Here is a 23378-nt window from a genome sequence, read left to right as displayed (position 1 = left end):
GCCAATCTGGAATGTGGAAGAGGTGACGTTAGAATAACCCATCCCACATCTACTCCAGGACATCCTATTGACTGAAACCCTCAAAAGTCTTTCCTAGGATTGGTGAACAACCATACCTCTTCAGTCAGTGTCCCAGTCATCTTCTACATGCTGCCAAATAATTTACCATGTTTACAACATCAGTATTAAGACAATGACCAAACCACTTTCTGAGTAAAAGTTTGTATTTTATTTTTTATGCTTTTTAACAAGTTTTTCATGGACAATAATTTATTTCATTGTAAAAAAAAAATACACATTTCTTTTATCCATTCATCCATCAATACACACTTAGGTTGTCTCCATGTCTTGGCTATTTTAAATAATGCTGTAATGAACATGAAGATGTGGATATCTTTTCTAGATAGTTTTCATTTCCTTCAGGCATATAACCTAAATTGACATTGTTACATCATATGGAGTTCTAATTTTTTGAAGAAACTCTATATGGTTTTCCATAGTGGCTACAGTAATTTACATTTCCACCAACAGTGAATAAGAATTCCCTTTTCTGCATCCTCCCCAGTATTTTCCTCTTATCTTTTTGATGACAGCCATTTCCCAGATATAAGGTAACATTGCATACTTTGATTTGCTCATCCTGGATGATTAGTAATGTTGAACATCTTTTCATGTACCAGTGGCCAATTGCGTGACTTCTTTGAAAAATGTCTATTCAGTGTCTCTGCCCATTTTTAAATCAGGTTGCTTTCTTCCTTCCTCCACCTCCTCCCCACCCCTTTCCTTCCTTCTCCTGAGTTATATGAGTTACTTATATTTTGAATACAAATCCCTTATCAGATATATAATTTGCAGATATTTTCTCCCATTCTAAGTTGCCTTATCATTTTGTTGGTTTCTTTTGCTATGCAGATTTTTTTTTTTTAAGTTTAAGGTAGTCTCACTTGTTTATTTTTGCTTTTAGTGTCAAATCTTAAAAAATCATTACCAAGGCTGATGTCAAAGACCTTATTCCTCTTTGACTTGATTTTTGTATATGGTATAAAATAGAGACCATGTTTCATTCTTTTGTATGTGGTTGTCCAGTTTTCCCAACACCATTTATTGAGGAGACTGTTCTTTACTCATGGCATCTTCTTGGGTATTATGTCATAAATTAACTGACCACATATGTGAGTTTGTTTTATTCTTATCCATTGATGTATATGTCTGTTTTTGTGCCTGCACCATACTATTTTGATTATGATGGCTTTGTAAGATAGTTTGAACTCAGAAAGCCTGATGCCTCTACCTGATTTCTTTTACTTGCCTAATTACTCTGGCTAGGACTTCCAGTACCATGTTGACAAGAAGTGGTGGGAGTGGACACCCTGGTCTTGTTCCTAGTCTTAGAGGAAAAGCTTTTAGATTTTTACTCTTAACAATGTTTACTGGGGGCTTCTCATATATGGCTTTTATTATGTTGAGGTATGTTCCTTCTATATTTAATTTGTTGGGAATTTTGATCTCTGAATTTGGTTTGCTAATGTTTTGTTGAGGATTTTTAGATCTATGATCATCAAGAATTTTGGCCTACAATTTTCTTTTTCATGGTGGTGTCGTGTGGTTTAGGTATCAGGGTAATACTGGCTTCAAAAAGCATTTCCTTTTCTGTTTTTTGCTTTTTTTTTGTTTGCATGGTCTGCACATTTTAATTACTTTATTTTTTTTTGTTAAAGATTTTATTTATTTATTTGACAGATAGAGATCACAAATAGGCAGAGAGAGAGGAGGAAGAAGGCTCCCTGCCGAGCAGAAATCTGATGCAGGGCTCAATCCCACAACCCTGGGATCATGACCTGAGCTGAAGGTAGAGGCTTTAACCCACTGAGACACCCAGGTGCTCCACATTTTAATCACTTTAAAACCACTAATGTTATCTCATGCTTATTAAATAAAACAAAAAATGCTGTGCTTGTCTAAATTACTAAAAAAAAAGAAGAAGAAGAAGAAGAAGAAGAAGAAGAAGAAGAAGAAGAAGAAGAAGAAGAAGAAGAAGGAGAAGAAAGAAAAGAAAAAAAGAAAAACTTACTGGGCACCAACCCAATCTTATAAAATCAGCCAGGCTCATCCCAAGGGTGGGGTGGGGGAATGAGAGAGGTGGCTGGGTGCCAAAAAGGACTGTGGGAGATAAAGAAAAGGGGGCTCCCAGATGGAAGGGAAGGGTACTGATTGTGTTAATGGGAGGGATGCAAAAGGCACCTCAGAAGAGGGGGATTTAAGGGGCAAAAAAGGTCAATGCTTTCTCTATCCAGGCACAGTGCTGGAGGGGACTCACTGCTACTAGCTGCTCACCCATGGCACTTGGAGAACAGGGCCCTATGAGCCAGATGAGCCCATCTGAAAAACGAATGATAGACTGTCCCTTCCCACTGTGATCCCCTATTCAAGGGTGCACCTGGCTTGCCTGCCTGACACTTCAGGACTTGGGACTCAGCTACTCCTCACTACTCAGCAACATGCTGTACACACACATACCTCAGGGCTGGGGTACTGGGGGAAACAACAAATTAGACAGTGGATGTGGGAAGGTCGGTGGCCTATCTCCTACCCCCATTAAAATACAAAAGAAAAGGGGCACCTGGGTGGTTCAGTCTGTTAGGTATCTGACTCTTGATTTCCACTCAGGTCATGATCTCAGGGTCCTAGGATTAAGCCCTGCATCAGGCTCTGTGCTCAGTGGGATGTGTTCTTGAGATTCCTTCTTCCTCTGCTTCTCCCCTTGCTTGCTCTTTCTCTATCTCTCTCTAAAATAAATCTTTTAAAAATATTTTTAAAATAAGCCTCAAAAATGAAATAATCACAAAGTGGAATTACATCCTCAAACAACTCCTGTGATTCTCACACTGTCCCTCCTTGCTACCCACCCAGGGGCTCTGGGACTGTGAATGCCACCCAGGCAGTCCTGGGCTCAGAAAACAGGGACTTGGGCCATAGCAGGAGGGAAAAGGGCCCAAGAAAGAAGGCTGGTCAGGACACCAGCATGGGGCTTGGTTGGGCCAGCCAAGTTCAGCAGGCAGGAAGGTAGACAAAGGGCCAAATGCTCACATGCACACACATGTGTACCCTGGAAGCACCTGCTTTGCCTTGCCCTTCTTTTCATCACTGCTTCCTCCTGAGGCTCACCAGACATGTGGTGCAGGACTGGGGATACTAAAGACCTTGGAGAGGTAGCCCTTCTCCTTCAAACTCCTCCTAGGCTAGCCTCTGCTGCCTGGATGGGGCCATTACTGCTTTAGAGAGAGAGAAGGGGTAAGAGCCTATAGTCCAATTCAGGAATCCTGAAAGACAAGTCCTGACCCTTTTCACTCCTCAGGGAAATCCTGCAGTGCCTGGACCTTGGAAAGCTGCCTTAAATGTTCCACTTCTTTCTCTACATGGAGGGGGTCCTGGAAGATGGGGTGAGGCCCTCCTCTTTCCCCCAGATGCTCCTGGGGCCTCTTCTCAGGCAGTCAGGCAGTCCCAAGTGTAGGATGGGAAGCAGTCTGTGCCCATTTTCTTCCCAGCTGGGGTCCAAACCCATTCCTAAGATAAAATTTTATATATATATATATATATATATATATATATATGAATTTAAAAATGCTCAAAGGAGGGGGATAGGTAGGCAGCAGGTGCTCATGGTCTATGAGAAAAGTGGTTCTCTCACCTTGGCCCTCATCCTCTTCTGAGTCAGATGCACACTTTTCCTGCCACACTTCAGATGAGGGAAACCCCTTGTAGGATATGAGGCTACAGTCCAGTGTATACCTTCACCCTCCAGAAGCTGAAGCTCAAGTGCATCTGTAGGACTAGGAATACAGTGATGAAAACCAGCATGATGAAGGCACAGTTGAGGACAGCCATCACCTCAGGCTATTTCCCTTTAGCTGGGACTCCACCTGCACCTCTGGGGGCAGCTGCTGCTAGGGGATTCAAGGCTGCTCTGGTTCTGCTTGGACCACATCTGCTCCATGGGGTTTAAGGAGGCGTGTCAGGGGTAATTGGGGCAGTCTGTTGGGGCCATCCCTGGGATGTGGCACACAAAGTGTGGCAGGGGGCATAGAAAATGCTGCCCCAAATGATCTCCACATCATTCTCAGTGCTATAGTGTGTAGAAGTCTGATGGTCAATGCTGGACACAGCTCTTCAGGTGCACACCACATTGGCCTGGCTGGAAGTGAGGGTCTTGTCATTGCTGTTCTCAAGAGGTATGTGCAGGCCCTCAGAGCTGTGATACACAGCACAAGGGTGAACTTAGTGTCCCAAAGTTGTCTTTGCTGGTATTTTCAGTCTCCAGGACCCACTGCCCCGAGCGGTCCTCATTCCAGGAATGGTTTTGAAGGCCCAGTTATTAAGCCCATCTGTAGAAGAATTGTCTGACCTGGCAGCCAGAAAGGTGAAGCAGGTGCTTATGGGGCTGACCAGGTGGATGGCCAGGTTGCTATGACGATTTTAAGACAGGGTAAGGCAGGACTGTGCACGCTCCAGTTGTGTGATATGACTGAGCTCCTCCAGGCAGGCAGTCACAGTATTTTGTACTTCTTGCTGCTTCCTGATGTCCTTGATGTAGATATCCCTGATGCAGTTCTAGGCCAGGGCCACCATAGCACCTGTGTCCAACAGCCTATAGCCCTATGAATAGCTCACTTTTTGTCCAAACCATTGGTGAACTGTCATTAACAATGAGGTAGGCTAGCTTTGAGGTCTCACCAGGCAGCATTCTTTTTGTCTTCAAGGCAAGAGTGATGGTGCCAGATGCCAATGGGGCAGAGGCCTAGGTGACCATGTGAGACTCTGTGCACTTAACTTCTACTGCAAGTCCCTAGTCACTATCTACTTCTTGCTCTGTTTGCCACTGCTATAATCTGTGGCTGGTGTGGATAACAGGCCTTGATGCACCAGAACACATTGCTAAGCTTTGTCATGCTGCTGATGGACAGCATGTAGATGCTGTTGATATAGCGGTCACAGTTAAAGCTGTCATGCACCTAGCCCCCATTTCCTGAGGCCCAAAGATGGAGCCCATCATCTGTGGCCCTTTCTCCCTACTAGGAGAAAGGCCTCCTAACAAGGTACATAGACCTATCCATGGTCTTGCTGTCATCCCCGGGACCCCAGCTAGCACTGTAGATGTGGATGTGTTTGGGGCTCAGGCCTAGGGAACATGCCTCTACTACATCTGTCACCTCACTGTCTGACCACACCTATGCCACAGACACCATCGTGAGTCACCTCAGCCTCCTGGCCTACACACCTTGTGCCATGCCAGTTATCATTCTTCTGTGTGTACTGAGACAGGGGTTCGGGGTCCTGGTCATTGACATTGAAGGTGGCCCCAGGATCATAATGCCTTGCAAATTTGGGTGATTCTTCTCAATGCCATCATCCAGAATTGAGGCCACAATGTCATACTCCTATAGCTGTGAGCCCAGGCCTCCTTCATGTTGAGGTCCCACTGGTGATGGCAGAGAGCTATCACTGCTGGAGAAATGGTATCCCTGGGTTCCTGGTACACATCCCTTTGGTCTAATGCTTTGCCACCTGCTGCTCTATCCACTGTACTTGAGGCTCCCTCTAGAGGCCACTGTGTTGCTGGTTGGTGAGGCAAGAGGGACTGCATTGTCACCTCTCCCTGCCAGAAGTGGTAATACTTGCTGAGATCTGGTCCAGGATGAAGAAGTCATGCTTGTTTGCCAGGCTGTCAGCTACAGCTGGGCCTCCTGGAATGCTCACCCAGGAGCTGGTGTAGATCTTTGTGCCAAGGGCATGGCCGCCAGCAGGACCGAGGCACCTGCTGCTACCACCCATAGCAAACAGGGCCTCAGCATTATGGTCCTCCCTCACGGAGAGCAGTGTCACCACTGGTAGGCTGGGCAAGTGGTTTCTACCCAGCCAGCTACCAGTGCAGTTTGGTCTGGCCTGGGACTCCAGCTCCATAGCACGCTCCTCTTCAATTTTTTAAAGAGTTTTAAAAGAATTGGTAATTCTTTAATAAATGTATGATAAAATTTCCCAGAGAGGCCTCTGGACCTGGAGTTGTCTTTGTTGAGAGTTTTTTGATTACAGATTCAATTTCCTTTCTAGTAATCCATCTGTTCAGATTTTCTATTTCTCAGGATTTAGTCTGTGAAGGTTTCATGTTTCTAGGAATTTGTCCATTTCTTGTAGGTTGTACAATTTGTTGGCATGTAAGTGTGCATAACAGTCTCATATGATAATTTGATTATTTTGTATATCAAAGGATATACAGTAATGTCTCCTTCATTTCTAATTTTATGTATTTTGATATTCTCTCTTTCCTCTTAGTAAATCTAGCTAATGGTTTGCCTGTTTTGTTTGAATAAGCTCTTAGATTCATTAATCTTTTCCATTGTTTTTTGGTCTCTATTTCATTTATTTTAACTCTGGCCTTTGTTTCCTTCTTTGTACTAAGATTTACTTTTTTTTTCATTTTTTTCCTATTCTAAGAGGTATAAAGTCAGATTCTTTATTTGAACTTTTCCTTTTCTTTTTAAGTGTAGCTGTTTATCACTATGAACTTGCTGTAGAACTGCTTTTGCTGGATCCCATTAGTTTTGGAATATTGTATCTCTCTGTTTGTTTTATTCCTCTTTTTATTTCTTCTTTGACTCGTTGGTTGTTCAGTAACATGTTTTGTTTACACATATGTTAATGCCCAATTTTCTTTTTGTAACTGGCTTCTAATTTCATACCATTGTGGTTGGAAATGATGCTTGACATGATCTCTATCTTTTTAAATTTATTAAGACTTGTTTTGTGACCCAACATATAATCTCCCAGAAAATATTGTGTTAGCTTGATAAAAATGTGTGTTCTGCTGATTCTGGATAGAATGTTTTATAAATATCTGTCATGTCCATCTAATCTAATTTGTCATTTAAACCCATTGTTTCCTTAGTGATTTTCTGTCCATTGTTGAAAGTGGGGCATTCTTCGATTACTGTATTGTTGTCTATTTATCCCCTCAGGTCTGTTAATATTTGCATTATATATTTATGTTCTCCTATGTTTTCTGCATCTCATGTTGATTTTTCTATTTGGTTTTTAAATATTCTCTTGTATAAAATCTTTTACTTACAAAGTACTAATATTTTCACAGATTTTGTTTTAAATATATTATCTCAATTTAGAGTCAATAATATTTGCATTTTTATGGCAGCCATTGAATATCTTGAAATGTAGTAATACAGGGGTGCCTGGGTAGCTCAGTCAGATCACCATCTAACTCTTGATTTTGTGTCAGGCCATAATCTCAGGGTTGTGAGATTGAGCCCCACATCAGGCTTTGTGCTGGGCATGAAAACTGCTTTGTAAGATTTCCTTCCTCCCTCTCCTTCTGCCCTGACTCAGCCACTCACCGTCTCTCTTTTCTCTCTCTCTCAAATAAATAAATAAATAAATAAATTTAGTAGTATGAAATTTGATAGTCTTCTACTTTATGTTTTTTCCTTTCTTCTTATTTATTCTATTCTTATTTAAGAAATAGTTGCCTAATAGAAGTAATATATTTTCTAAAACTACATTTTTCAGTATTGCTTTTTACCTTTTGTTTAATCAGGTTTATTAAGGTCTAATTTAAACTGTACTCTGTTCCCTGAATTTGGCAGTTATTGTCAAGTAATGCCATCATAATGAAAATGTTGAAAACTTGAATTCCCCCCAAAGTTTATTAGTATCACTTTGCAATCAGGGTTTAACCCCAACTCTCAGCCCCTTGTAACCAGTGATGTTTTCAGTTTTTATAATTTTGCCTTTGGCAGAATGGCATATAAATGCAGTAAAGCGATGTGGGTTTGGGGTCTGGCTTCTTTTATTTAACAAAATACATTTGAAGTATACATATGTAGTTACTTCTTCAATAGTTTTTCTTCCCTTTTATTTGTAAGTATTATAATCATACAAATATTCCACATTGTTTACATATCACCAGTTGAAGAATGTAAGGGTTGCTTTTTTTCGAGGAAATAAAGCTGCCATAAACTGTCAGATGAGTTTTTGCATGAACATGTTTTCATTTCTTCTGAAGAAATACCCAAGAATGGGATAGCTGTTATATGATACATGTATATTTAACTTTATAAAACATTGCCAGACTGCCTTCCAAAGTGGCCCTGCTATTTTAGTTTTCCACCAACAAGGTATTAGGATTCCAGTTGATTCACATCCTTTGCCCTTTTTGAAGAAATCAGTTGATTACATTTACACGGGTCCATTTCTGCATTTTGTGTCCTATTTCATTGATCTGTTCACCAATACTATTGTTTCCATTACTGTACCTTCAAATTGTCATGACATTGTGAGTCCCTTAACTTGTTCTTTTTATACTTATTTTGACTATTTCTGTTTATCTGCATTTTAATATAAATTTAGTATTAACTTGTTGATATTTACCCCCCAAAAAAATTTCTGGGATTTTTGTTAGAATTGTGTAGAAATGGTAGATAATATTAGGGAAAATTCATATCTTAACAATCTTGTGTCTTCAGATACATGAACATTATATATTTCTTTTTTCCTTAGTTATGTTGTTTTATTTTACTCATTTTTTTCTTTTTTCTCTTTTTAGTTTCCAGTATACAGAATATATATAGACATCTCTATATATCGATCCATTGCTAGAATTGTACCCAAATATTTTTCTTTGTGTGTATTACTTTTAAATGATTTTTTCTTTTCATTTTGAATTGTTGTGTTCATTGCTATTTCATGGGAATGCAATTTACTTCTGTAGTTTAACCTTTTATTTTGGCCCTTGCTGAACCCACTAGTTCCAGGTACATTTTGTGTACTCTTTAGAATTGAGTAATCTATGAATAGAGGTAATTTTACTTACTCTTTTTCATTTTGTGTGTACTTTTTCAATCTATGTACTAAATCTGGTTTGTTAAAATTCTGTTGAGGTTGGTCATGAATATTCTCATGAAAACTATTTAATATACTTTACTTATAATGTCAATATGTAGTCTTAGTGTTTGGTAGTCATGGCCTCATATATGACTTTGGAGGTATTTCCTCTCCTCTATTTTCCAAACAAGACTGGAGAATTAGTGTATTTCTTTTTTAAATATTTGGTAGATTTTAGCAAAGAAAACATCAGCACTTAATTTTTAAAAATTGTTTTGAATCACAGAATTAAATTTTGACAGAAAATTTTGAACCACAAATTAATTTTTTTAGTAGACATATCGCTATTCAGGGTACCTATTTCTTCCTGAGTGAGTATTATAGTTTGTGTCTTTCAGAGAATTTCTTCATCTAATGTTCCAAATCTATGGGTACAGAGTTTTTGGTATTGATTTTTGTCTGTTAAACATTTGTAGGGTCAGTCATGATGTTCCCTAATTCATTTCTGATACTATTAATTTGTATCTTCTCTCATTTTTTTTATTGTAGTTGACACACAATGTTACATTAGTCTCGGGTGTAACAAGATAGTGATTCAAAAAATCTATCCATTATGCTATCCTCACCACAAGTGTAGCTATTATCTGTCCCAATATGAGACTATTAAAATATCAATGACTTTATTTCCTTATTGTACCTTTTACCCCTAACTTATTCATGCCATAACTGGAACTGTTACATCCCACTCTCTTTTACACGTTTTTTCCATCCTCTCACTGCCCTCCTTCCACCCCTACAGCAACCATCTGTTTGTTCTCTGTACTTATGGATCTTTTTCTGCTTTTTGTTTATTTATTTATTTTTAGAATCTACATATAAGTGAAATCATACAGTTTTTGTCTTTTTCTGTCTTATTTCACTTATTTCACAGTAACCTTTAGGTTCATCCATATTGGTGCAAATGGCAAGATCTCTTTTTATGGCTGAGTAATATCCCATACACACCACTTTTTTATCCATTCATCTATTGATGGACACTTGGGCTGCTTCCACATCTTATATTTTGTAAATAATCCTGCAGTATACATAGAAATGCATACATCTTTTTGAATTAATGTTTTTGGGCTTTGGGAGAGGGGAGGAATAAATAGCTAGTAATATATTATTGGATCACATGGTATTTCTATTTTTAATTTTTTAAGGAACCTCCAAACTGTTTTCTTCAGTAGTTGTACCTATTACATTGCTACCAACAGTGCATCAAAGTTCTTTTTTCTCCACATCCTTGTCAATACTTGTTTCTTTTCTTTTCCTTCTGACAGGTGTAAGGGGATATCTCATTGTGGTTTTGATTTTCATTTCCCCAATGACTAGTAATGTTGATCATCTTTTCATGTGCCTGTTGGCCATCATGTCATCTTTGGAAAAATATCTATTCAGGTTCTCTGCCCAGATTTTAATTGGATTTTTCTGCATTGAGTTGTATAAGTTCTTTATACACTTTGAATATTATCCCCTTATTGGATACATCATTAGTAAATGTCTTCTCCCATTTACTAGGCTGCTTTTTTTAAATCTCAGTTTCTTTTGCTGTGTAAAAGCTTTTTATCTGGGTATAGTCTTAATAGTTTATTTTTGCTTTTATTTTTCTTGCCTAAGTAGACCTATCTATAAAAATGTTGCTATGACTGATAACAAAGAAATTGCTGCCCATGTTTTATTCTGGGAATTTTATGGTTTTATGTCTCACATTTAGGTCTTTTGTCCCTTTCGAGTTTATTTCTTTGTATGGTATAAGGACGTGGTCCTGTTTCATTATTATGTATGTAGCTATCCAATTTCCCCAGTATCATTTATTAAAGAGACTGTCTTCTCCATATTATATATTCTTTTCTCCTTTGAAATATATTGATTGATCTCTTTTCTTTTCCATTGACCTGTGGGTCTATCTTTGTTTTGATTACTAAAGCTAAGTACTATATTTTGAAATCTGGGATTGTAATACCTTCAGCTTTTTTCTTTTTCCTCAAGATTGCTTTGGCTTGGCCCCTGATGAACTTCTGTGGTTCCATACAAACTTTAGTAATATTTGTTCTGTGAAAAATTCTACTGGTATTTTGTTAGGGATTGAATATATAGGTTGCTTTGCATAGGACAGAGACTTTAACAATATTAATTTTTCCAACCCATAAGCATGGAATATTTTTCCATTTGTTTGTATTGTCTTCAGTTTCTTTTACCAATATTTTATAGTTCCAGAGTACAAGTCTTTCACTTATTTGGTTAAGTTTATTCCTATGGGTTATTTTTGTTGTTGCTGTTGTTTTGATTTTTTTTGTTTGTTTTTTTGTTGTTGTTTTTTGCTTTTGCTTTTTCTGGGGAGAGAGGAGTAGTACAATTGTAAAGGGAATTTTTTTTTCTTAATTTCTCTTTCTGCTACATCATTATTCATAGAAATGCAATTGATTTCAGTGTACTAATTTTGTATCCTGCAAATCCTACAACTTTACTGAATCCCATTTATTAGGCTTTTTTTTTTTTTTAATTTTCAAGCATCATTAACGTGTAATGGTCAGTTTTAGATATATTATGTGAAAGTATGAGAATTATGTGAAGAATTACCATTTTTTATTGTGTTATGTTAGTCACCATACAGGAAATCATTAGATTTTGATGTAGTGTTCCATGATTCATTGTTGACATATTATACCCAGTGTTCCATGCAATCTGTGCCCTCCTTAATACTCATAACCAGGATCACCCACCCTTTACCCTTCACCCCCTTGATTCTAAAACTCTCCATTTGTTTCCCAGAGGCCATGGTCTCTCATGGTTCATCTCCCATTTTGATTTCTCCTCCTTCATTTTTCTCTTCTCCTCATGTCCTCCGTGCTATTCCTTACGTTCCACAAATAAGTGAAACTATATGATAATTGACTTTCTCTGTTTGACTTATTTCACTTGGCATAATCTCCACCAGTCCCATCCAAGTTGATGCAAAAATTGGGTATTCATCCTTTCTGATGGCTGAGTAATATTTCATTGTATATTTGGACCACATCTTTTTTTTTTTTTTAAGATTTTTATTTATTTATTTGACAGAGAGAGAGATCACAAGTAGGCAGAGAGAGAAAGGGGGAAGCAGACTCCCTGCTGAGCAGAGAGCCCAATATGGGGCTCAGTCCCAGGATACTGAGATACCTGGATACCCTGAGATCCCAGGATACCTGAGCCAAAGGCAGAAGCTCAACCCACTGAGCCACCCAGGCACCCCTAGACCACATCTTCTTTATTCATTCATCTGTTGAAGGGCATCTTGGTTCTTTCCACAGTTTAGCTATTGTGGACACTGCTGCTAAGAACATTGAGGTGCATTTGGTGTGCATTGGGGTGCACCCATCTTTTCACAACATCTGTTTCTTTGGGTAAATACCCAGTAATGCAATTGCTGAGTCATATCATAGCTCTATCTTTAATTTCTTGAGGAACCTCCACATTGTTTTCCAAAGTGGTTGCACCAATTTGCATTCCTCCCAATAGTATAAGAGGGTTTCCCTTTCTCCCCAACTTCTCCAACATTTGTTATTTCTCACCTTGTCAATTTTTGGCATTCTAACTGGTGTAAGGTCATATCTCAATGTGGTTTTGATTTGAATTTCCCTGATGGCTAATGGTGATGAACACTTTTTCACATGTCTGTTAGCCATTTGTATGTCTTCTTTGGAGAAGTGTCTGCTCATGACTTCTGCCCATTTTTTGACTTGATTATCTGTTTTCTGGAGTGTTGAGTTTGAAAAGTTCTTTATAGATTCTGGGTATCAGTCCTTTGTCTATAGTTTCATTTAAAAATATCTTCCCCCACTCTGTGGGTTGCCTTTTTGTTTTGTTGACTGTTTATTTTGCTGTTCAGAAGCTTTTTATCTAGATGAATGAAGTCCCAGAAGTTTATTTTTACTTTTGTTTCCCTTGTCTTTGGAGACATGTCTTGAAAGAAGTTGCTGTGGCCAATTTTGAAGAAGTTTCTATGTTCTCCTCAAGGATATTGATGGATTCCTATCTTAAGTTGAGGTCTTTTATCCATTTTGAGTTTGTGTGTGGTATAAGAGAATGGGCCATTTCATTTTTTTTCTGTATATAGCTGTCCAGTTTTCCCAGCACCTTTTATTGAAGAGAGTGTCTTTATTGGATATTTTCTCCTGCTTTGTCAAAGATTAGTTGACCACAGAGATTAGAGTTCATATCTGGGCTCTGTCTTCTGTTCTATCGGTCTATGTGTCTGTTTTTGTGCAAGTACCATGCTGTGTTAGTGTGTTAGTGATCACAGCTTTGTAATACAGCTTGAAATCAGGCAACAGGATACCCCCAGCTTTGTTTTTCTTTTTTCAACATTTCCTTGGTGATTCGGGGTCTTTAGGATTGTTTGTTCCAGCATTTTGAGAAATGCTGTTGGTATTTTGATTGAGATGGCATTGAAATTATAGATCGCCTGCGCATCATAATCATTTTAATGATGTTTATTCTTCTGACCCATGAGTATGGCACATTTTCCCATCATTTTGTGTCACCTTCAATTTCTTTCATGATCATTCTGTAGTTCTTCAAGTATAGACCTTTTACCTCTTTGGATAGGTTTATTTCAAGGTCTCTGATGGTTTTTGGTGCTATTATAAGTGTAATTGATTCTCTAATTTCCCTTTCTATAGTTTCATTGTTAGTGTATAAGAAAGCAACTTATTTCTGTGCATTGATTTTGTATCCTGGCACATTACTGAATTGTTGTATAATTTGGGAGTGGAGACTTTTGGGTTTTCCAAATTGAATATCATGTCATCTACAAGGAGAGAGATTTTGACTTCTTCTTTGCCATTTCAAAGATGTTTTATTTCTTTTTGTTGTCTGATTACTGTTGCTAGGAATTCTAGGACTGTGTTGAACAGTAGTGGCAAGAGTGGACATCCTTGTCATGTTCCTGATCTTAAGGGGTAGTCTTTCAGCCTTTCCCTTTGAGAATGGGGTTTTCATAGATAGATTTTATAAAATTGAGGGATATTCCCTCTATCATTAAACTCTGGAGAGTTTTAATCAGGAAAGGATGCTGTACTTTGTCAAATGCTTTTTCTGCATCAGTTGAGAGGACCATGTGGTTCTTCTCTCTCCTCTTATGTGTCCTATCACATTGGTTGATTTGTGAATGTTGAGCCACCCTTGCATCCCAGGGATAAATCCCAGCTGGTCGTGGTGGATAATCTTTTAATGTACTGTTGGATCCTTTTAGCTAGGATCTTTTTGAGAATCTTGGCATCCATTTTTGCCAGGGATATTGGTCTGAAATTATTTTTAATGGTGTCTTTGCCTGGTTTGGGAATCTGGGTAATGATGGCCCATAGAAAGAGTTTGTAAGTTTTCCTTCTATTTTTTGAAACAGCATCAGGAGAATAGGTATTATTTCTTCTTTGAATATTTGGTAGAATCCCCCAGGGAATCCAACAGGTCCTGAACTCTTGTTTTGGGGGAGGTTTTTGATCACTGCTTCAATCTTGTTATTAGGGATTGATCTATTCAGGTTGTCAGTTTCTTCCTGAGTAAGTCTTGGGAGTTTATAGTTTCTGGGAATGCATCCGTTTCTTCTGGGTTGCTTAACTTATTGGCATATAGCTGTTGATAATGATTTCTGATGATTGTTTCTATTTCCTTGGTGTTAGTCATGATCTTTCCCCTTTCATTCATAATTTTATTAATTGGGATCCTCTTTATTTTATTTTGGATTAGTTTGGCCAGTGGTTTATCAATCTTATTAATTCTTTCAAAGAACCAGCTTCTACTTTCATTGATCTGTTCTTTAGCTAAAAATCTAATTTGTCTGATATGAAAATTGCTACCCCAGCTTCCTTTTGAGGCCCGTTGTCATGAAAGGTATCTCTTCATCCCTTCACTTTCAGTCTGGATTTATATTTTAGGTTTGAAATGTGTCTCTTGTAGACAGCATATAGGTGGGTCCTCTCATTTTATCCAGTCTACAACCCTGTGCTGTTTTATTGGAGCATTTGGGCCATTCATTTGGAGAGTGATTATTGACAGATAAGATTTTATTGTTGTCATGTTGCCTGTGAAGTCCTTGTCTCTACAGATTAGTGGTCACATATTCTTTCAGTGGCTTCTGGTCCTGGAAGCTTCTTATCACTCCATCTCTTCTGAATGACAGCCTTGCCAGGTAGAGGTCTTGGTTGCACATTCTTCTCATTTAGTACTCTGAATATGTCTTGGCAGCCCTCTGGATTGCCAGGTCTCTGTGGTCAGGTCTGATGTTATTCTGATGTTCTTCCCTCTGTACACAAGTAATCTCTTCCCCCTAACTGCCCTAAAAATGGTTTCCATGGTTCTAAGATTTGTGAGTTTTACTACTACATGCCTGGGGGTTGATCTTCCCTCATTGATCTTGGGGGGTATCCTCTCTGCCTCTAGAACATGATTACTTATTTCATTCTGCAGATTAGGGAAATTGTCAGCTACAGTTTGGTCAGATATATCTTCTAGTCCTCTGTTTCTCTTTCTCTCTCCACCCCCTCAGGGATTCCAGTAATTCTGACTTTGGAACATTTCACAGCATCATTTATTTCTCTAATTCTGTTTTCATGTATTTTAAGCTATTTGTTCAAGGCCTCCTCTTCTCCTTTTTTTTCTATCAGTTTGTCTTCAAGATCACTCATTTGTTCTTCTGCCTCATCTACCCTAAATCTTGGACTATTTAGATTATATTGGCTCTCATTGATAACATTTTTAAGTTCTGCCATATCTGCTCTCCCTTCTGTCCTTAACAGATCTATGTTGCAATTAATAGTTTTCTCCAGTCTAACTATTGTCTTCATAACTGATACCCTGAAGTCTATTTCTGATACCTTGCTTAGGTCCATATCCATTAGATCTGCTGGAGAGGCCATTATCTGTGGGTCTTTTCTTTGCTGAGAATTCCTCCTCCTTATCATTTAGTTGAGTTGTGGTTGAGGGGATGTATACTTGAAAATATCAACCACTAACCAGACAAGGTGCACCCTGGGAAGATATGGAGTAATCAGAAGTCACTGCTAAAAAGAAAGAAAGAAAAAAAAAAGCCAAAATGAACCCCAAGAGTAAGATTTATAAAGCACAAAACCAAAAAGAAACATACCAACAAAAGAAAGTGAAAAAAATAAAAAGTGTGTGGGAGGTGATGGGAAGATGGTTATAATCCTTTGATGTGGGCGAGAAAGTATATTTCAGTTCTTCCTGGTTGTGTCTTGTTATCTTGTTAGAGAACTCAACTTTCTGGAGATACAAGGAAATTAAGACTGATGTATATATATAAAGGTAGTATTGATGGGGAAAAGGATGATATTGTCACTTTATATCTATCTATCTATCTATCTATCTATCTGTATATTGATATATACAATATATGTGTTATATATAAAGAAAAAAAATATATGTATGAAAAGTTCAAGATAAAAAGTTACTATGGAGTATGTTGTATTAAACACCTAGTTGAAATGGTAAGTAGGTTAAGAAGAAATAAAAAGAACAAAGAACTAGAATCTTATATGAGAATCACTATTCCAGCTTTCTTTTGAGCACTATTGGCATGAAAGATGCTTCTCCATCCCTTCACTTTCAGTCTGGATGTATCTTAAGGTTTCAGATGTGTCTCTTGTAAACAGCATATGTTGTTTTATCCAGTAGGCTACTCTGTGCTGTTTTATGGGAGCATTTAGGCTATTCACATTGAGAGTGATTATTGAAAGATAAGTTTTATTGACATCATGTTGCCTGAGAAGTCCTGGTTTCTGTAAATTGTCTCTGTAAATTTGTGTTCTATGTCACTGTTGGTTGGATTCATTCTTCTTTTATGGAACCCTCCTTAGTATTTCTTGTAATGCCAGCCTGGTGGTCACATACCCTTTTAAACCTTGCCAGTTTTGGAAGCTCTTTATGTCTCCATCCATTCTGAATGTCAGCCTTGCTGGATAAGGTATTCCTGGCTGCATGTTCTTCTCATTTAGTGCTGTGAATATGTCTTGTCAGCCATTTCTAGCTTGCCAGGTTTCTATGGACAGGTCTGATGTTATTCTGATGGTCCTTCCTCTGTATGTAAGGAATCTCTTCACCCTATCTGCCCTTAAGACCTACTGTCTGAAATTATGATTTGTGAATTTCACAATTAAGTGTCTGGATGTCTTTTTAGACTTGTTGATCTTGGGAGGTTTCTTTTCAGCCTCTAGGGCACGAGGTGGGTATTAAGGATGGCATATATTATATGGAGCACTGTATGTGGTGCATAAACAATGAATCTTGGAACAATGATAAAACAAAATTAAATTAAAAAAAGAATCATGAGAAAGAATTTAAAAGAGAGAGAGAGAAGTTAGATCCAAGAAGCATACATGCTGTGAAGCAATACCAGGAGTGTAATATAGTGTTTTACCCTGGTGTTGGGGTTTTACAGTTTTATGGGGACCCTGTGGTTGTTGTCCTCTTGTTCTTTTAGCTTGTCTTCTGGAGGCGGGGCCTGCTGTGTTGTTTTTCAATCAATCCTGCTTAGGTGGAGTTGCCCTGCCCCCTCTCAAGGGGTTGGGCTCCATGGAAGCTGGGTTTTGTTCTCTGGAGTCTTTTGTTCTCTGGTGGCATTTTGTGCTTTTCAGAGGGTCAGAGCAAAGTAAACTTCCTGCACTCTGACCTCTGCCTTGGAGACAATCCACAGTCTGCTTTTATCTCAATGGTCTGGAAAACACAGACCTCCCCCCCACCACACACAAGTTCCATTGAATACCACAGCTTCCTATGAGTAGTGCATGCTCACCAGAGACTGTCTCAGTGGTCAGTGGAGGTCCACACTTACCCCCATGCCACAAAAACCACCAGTGATATTAGTCTGAGTGAGCCTGGTACTGGTGGCTGCCATTCCTGGCAATGCTGACTTGAATCTTTCCTGAGTCCTCTCAGCTACAGATGAGTAGTGGCTACAGGCAGTCTGTGGACCATGGATTTAGGTCCAAGCTTATGGCTGCCGGGTCCCAGCAATCATCTCTTAAGTCCTTTTGGTCTGTTTGAGTGCTGTTATCAGTCCTTTCCCTCTAGAAGCCACCAGTCCCCAAGCTATCACTTGGTTACCAAGCACAGGGCACTTTCTCTTTGGGGTATTACTTTCCAATGGTTAGCTTTTGGTGGCTCCCTCCCCCTTCTGTTTATCCTCCATTATCTGTCTGTGCAATCCCAACTCCATCCTTTGTACCTCTCTACTGATGATCCTTTGCCCCTGTAGAAATCCAGAAGTGTATAATCTTACATCTTAGGCTGATTTCCTCCATTTACTAGTTTCATAGTTTTTTGTTTGTTGTTTCTGTTGGCATCTTTAGGTTCTTCCATGTAGAATAGTATATCATTTGCAAATAGTGATAAATTAACTTCTTCTTTACCAAACTGGATTTTTTTTTTTTATTTCTTGTTATTGTCTGATTCCTGGGCCAGGAACTTCCATACGTTGAATAACAGTGGTGAGAACATTGGCTTTTTCCTGATCCTAGAGGAATAACACTGTTTTTCACAATTGAATGTTATTTTAGCTATTGGTTTTCATACATGGCCTTTATTATATTGAGGTATGTTCCCTCTAAATCCACTTTGTAGAGAGTTTTTATCTTGAATAGATGTTGAATTTTGTCAAATACTTTTTTTGTATTGAGGTGATCATATGATTGTTACTTTTTTTTTTTTTTTAAGATTTTACTTATTTATTTGACAGGCAGAGAGGCAGTCAGAGAGAGAGGAGAAAGCAGGCTCCCCATAGAGCAGAGAGCCCAAAGCAGGGCTTGATCCCAGGACCCTGGTATCATGACCTGAGCCGAAGGCAGGCTTTAACCCACTGAGCCACCCAGGCACCCTACTCTTTATTTTTTAATGTGTGTTATGTTGATTGATTTGCAAATATTCAGGCATCCTAGCATCCCCAGAACAAATTCCACTTGGTTGTGGTGAATGATCCTTTTAATGTTTCTTGCATGCAGTTTTCTAATATTTTGTTGAGGATTTTTGCATCTATATTCATCAGGGATATTGGCCTATACTGCTTTTGTTTGTTTTTGTAGTGTCTCTGTCTGATTTTGTTAAGAGGGTACTGTTAGTCTCATAGAATATATTTGGAAGCTTTCCTTACTCTTCTATTTTTTGGAACAGTTTGAGAAGGATAAATATTAACTCTAGGATAAATATTAACTCTTTATGTCTTTGGTAAATTTCAACTGTGGGTACAAGCCAGGGGTTTCCAAGGGAGCTCTACACAGAAGGCACCCTGGTAGAGTGGCTGGAATGAAATCAGGTGAGAGCCAGGAGGACACAGAGAATTTATTCTGAGGGTGCTCTAGCAACCCACCTGAAGCTGCAGTTTTATGGACCTGGAGTGTTTTGGGGGTGTTTTGCACCTGTATCACCTTTGCATGATGGCTAGGACTGTAGTGAACTCTGACCAGGGGTGTCCCAGTGTGCACTGCACAGCAGGCAGTCTTGGTGGGATGGCTGACGCTGGTATGCAAAAGCATTTGGCTGGCTAGGACACCAGGACTCTGCTCCCATCTACACTATCAAGGTGAAGAGGGAATGTAAGCCATACCATTCACCAGTCCCTCTGACACAGAATTCTAACAGTTCTCTTGTTGCTGTTCGACAGGATCCTATGGTTCATTCTTTTGTATTTGAGTTTGTGTTTTAAATAGCAGGTTTTTTTTTTCTTTTTTTCTATGCCCAAAGACATTCAGTATAATCCCTCTCTCCACTGCATTAGTAGCATTGGGGGTGGGCATTCCCTTTATTGTCATGTTTCCAGATCTCTTGCCATTCTCTATGTGATTTCTCTATCTTTTCTTATTAGAAGCTTTCAGTTAGCCATCAGTTCCTTTTCAGGAGGAATTACTCTAGAAATAGACAAAGATTTGGTGTGTTAGTGGAAGAAGTGATTTCAAGATCTTCCTATATCCCCATCTTGGGCCCTTTCCCTGTCATTAAAAAAGAAAAAAAAATCTGGGTGGTGCCTGGTTGGCTCAGTGGGTTAAGCCTCTGCCTTCAGCTCAGGTCATAATCTCAGGGTCCTGAAATTGAGCCCCACATCGGGTTCTCTGCTCAGCAGGGAGCCTGCTTCCCCCTCTCTCTCTGCCTACCTCTCTGTCGACTTGTGATCTCTGTCAAATAAATAAATTTTAAAAAGTCTTTTAAAAAAATCTGGTTGGAGATTTATCATTTTATCAATCTCAAAAAACAGGCTTTGCTTTCATTAAGTATTCCTCATTATGTTTGGTTTTTAAAGTCATCGATTTCTTCTTTTATCTAAATTATTTTTCATTTTGCATTTTTAGGGCTTAATTCATTCTTCTGTCTATAGTTTTTTTTTTTTTTTAAATAGAGGCTTAGAGTACTGACTTAAGACTTCTTTTTAAGTGTAAGCATTCAAAGCTATACATTTCTCTCCTAACACTACTTTAGCTGTATCTCCAAAATTTTTATTATTATATCTTCATTCTTTGGTGTTCAATTAGCCAACATATAGTACATCATTAGTTTTTGATGTAGTGTTGAATGATTCATTAGTTGTATATAACACCCAGTGCTCATCACATCACATACCTTCCTTACCTGGTTGCACTATCCCCTCAATCCCCTCCCTTCAGTAATCCTCAGTTTGTTTCCCAGAGTTCAGAGTCTCTCATGGTTTGTCTCCTCTGATTTCTTCCCAGTTTTTCCTCCCTTCCCCTGTGGTCCTCTATGCTATTCCTTATGGTCCATATATGAGTGAAACTATATGATAATTGTCTTTCTCTGCTTTACTTATTTCATTCAGCATAATCCCCTCTAGTTCCATCCATGTCAGTGTAAATGGTGGTTACTCATCCTTTCTGATGGCTGAGTAATAGTCCATTATATATATGAACCACATCTTTTTTGTTGTTGTTGTTCTATTTAAAATAATTAAAAAAATTTTTTTGGGGGGGGCTTCCACTTTGATCTCAAACTTTTGCATTAAGGTTTCCTTTTTCTAGAATGCTATTCCTCCAAATATCCTTTTATTTTTCTTTTTCATGTTTTTAAGTTATTATTCAAGTGGTCTTCCCAGTGATGATGGCCATCTTATTTAAAATTATAACCCTCCAGGTGTTATTTATTTATTTTAGAGAGAAAGAGTCAGAGACAGAGGTAGAGGCATGGGGGAAGGGGCAGAGAGAAACCCAAGCAGACTTAGTGCTGAGCATGGAAACTGGCACTCTGACAATCCTGAGATGCTGACCTAAGCAGAAACCAAGAGTCCAGTGCTCAACTGACTGGACCACCCAGGTGCTCCTAGTTTTATTCCCTTTCAAAAAATGTTTTCTTCACATAATTTATCATCTTCCATTGTATTGTGTATTGCTCATGTCAGTAGAATATAAATTTCAGAATATCACATTTTTTCACTGAATCCTCAATATCTAATACAGTGCTTAACACATAGTAAATGATCAATATTCGATAGTTATTGATAATTTTGTCTTGGACCTATTCAGAAATTATTATATTCTAGAACTTTATTCTAATTTGATATATATTAATATACTTTAGTAAATACTAATTATGAATCTCAATAGTGTCTCAAATATCAAATTTTATCTTTATAATAGCTGTTCTGAATATGCAAAAGTACTTTTAATTGTACTTTATAGATAAGAAAATGTAATCTCCAAGAATAAAGCAGTTTATATAATTCATAAACTTAAGAGTGAGACAGAAAGTGAGACTTTAAGAGTTTTTATTTACAAACCTAGACCTTTATAGCATACACATGTATCCAGGCAACAGCACACATGAGAATTGCAAATAGAGACCTCAACAAACTTACATATTCATATATACATATTCATTATATGCATGCATAACATAATTAGTTTATGAAGTGATCTATGAAAATGTCTAACCATAAATAATATCAAAATTAAATTTGTTAATAGAAAAACTAGAACTCTCTAAATTTGTTTATAAATCATTGGAATCTATAGTTAGAGGAACATGCTGATACTTCATTTTCAAATAAAATTTGAACAAAAATTTAAATATAGTTCACATTTCTTTAAGAAGAAGTATTTTAGAATGAGTATATTATCATTTCAGTAGCCAGGCAACATTATGGCCTTGACATATTCTAACTCTCAAAACATAGCCAAAGGCTTCTTAATTCCCCTAAGACATTATTATTTCTAATAACCAGATTTCCAGAGTTACATTACCATTACAGAGCTTCATTAATATGTGGGATGTATTTAACTCTCAGATAGCAAGATTTTACTAAAGTTTGTCAGATGTTCCCTTGTGTGTTTGGAAGAATAATGAGAAAATCAGAATATTTTTCCAAAATTAGCTTCAATCTGTGCTAAATTAGCCCCAAGAAAACAACAACAGCAACAAAAAGTCATAGATAAAAATGTGAAATTATAGGAATGGGTTTCTCTACTATTTTAAATACAGTGTTTCCCAACTTAATGGAGCTTTGGAAATTTTTAACAGCAGTTCAAAATTATGTGATCAAATCTTTTATATTTTTGGTGATTTTTTTTCTGCTAAAATACTCAGAACAATTCTTCTTCATAAATGGCAACTATAATCCCTTTCAATCATTTTCAAAAGTATGCCATAGTACCATCTTAAATTTATCCTTCTAAGGATTGTTTTCTAATTCCAAGTTTCTGCCACATGCAAAATTAATCATATTTATCACAACTCAAATAACTACCTTGACAACCATGCCAAAATCTGGATAAATAATTGAAAAGGCTTCTTTTTTTTTAATCTTTATTAACACATACCAGAGAAATGTTTAAAGAGATATTTTAAAAAGCAGCCATATTAAATGAGACAGTGATTACTAGAATCTCAGTCACTCCTCATAGTGTTACTTTAAAATCAAGTGAGATAAAAATAAGGAAAATGAAATTAATGAAATGTATGATAAAAGAAGGGAAGGAAGAACCAACTTTTTTTTTTTTTTTTTTTTGCCACCACTTAGTTCTCCTCTTTCACCTTAAGTTAGTCCTTGTCAACCACTTTGCTGGTTTCTCCTCATTTCCTCATCTCTAAATTATAGTGTCTCCCTAAATCCTTCTATTTAACTATATAAACTCTCTACATGATCTCTACCAGAGATATAAATGGATATAAATACCACTACATGCTGTTTACTTTCAGATAATATCTCAAGTATATACTTACCTACTTAGCCTACTGGACAGTTGCACTAGGATAGCCAAAACCAAACTCCTATTCCCAACCTAAACACTTGTTCTTCATCTTTGCATATCAGTACAGAATGATTCCATTTATCTGTTTAATAGGAAAAACATACTCACATACATTCAGCTGTTTCCCTGATTATTTTTTTCTCTCCTGCCTTACAGTACAGCACTATATTTTGCAGATAGAATCAACATCAAGGAACCAATCTTTTCTAT

At 37.7% G+C, this 23378-nt stretch overlaps 1 pseudogene; it reads right to left on the bottom strand.

Moving 5' to 3' along the window:
* Window positions 1-2257: 2257 nt before the first annotated feature.
* LOC116584117 lies at window positions 2258-5849 on the bottom strand (annotated as a pseudogene).
* Between the last annotated feature and the right edge of the window lie 17529 nt (window positions 5850-23378).

This window comes from Mustela erminea, chromosome 2, assembly GCF_009829155.1.
Source record: "Mustela erminea isolate mMusErm1 chromosome 2, mMusErm1.Pri, whole genome shotgun sequence".
In the NCBI taxonomy this organism is placed as follows: domain Eukaryota; kingdom Metazoa; phylum Chordata; class Mammalia; order Carnivora; family Mustelidae; genus Mustela; species Mustela erminea.
Note: the sequence above shows the minus strand (reverse complement) of the source record. Positions and strands in the feature narration are given on the sequence as shown.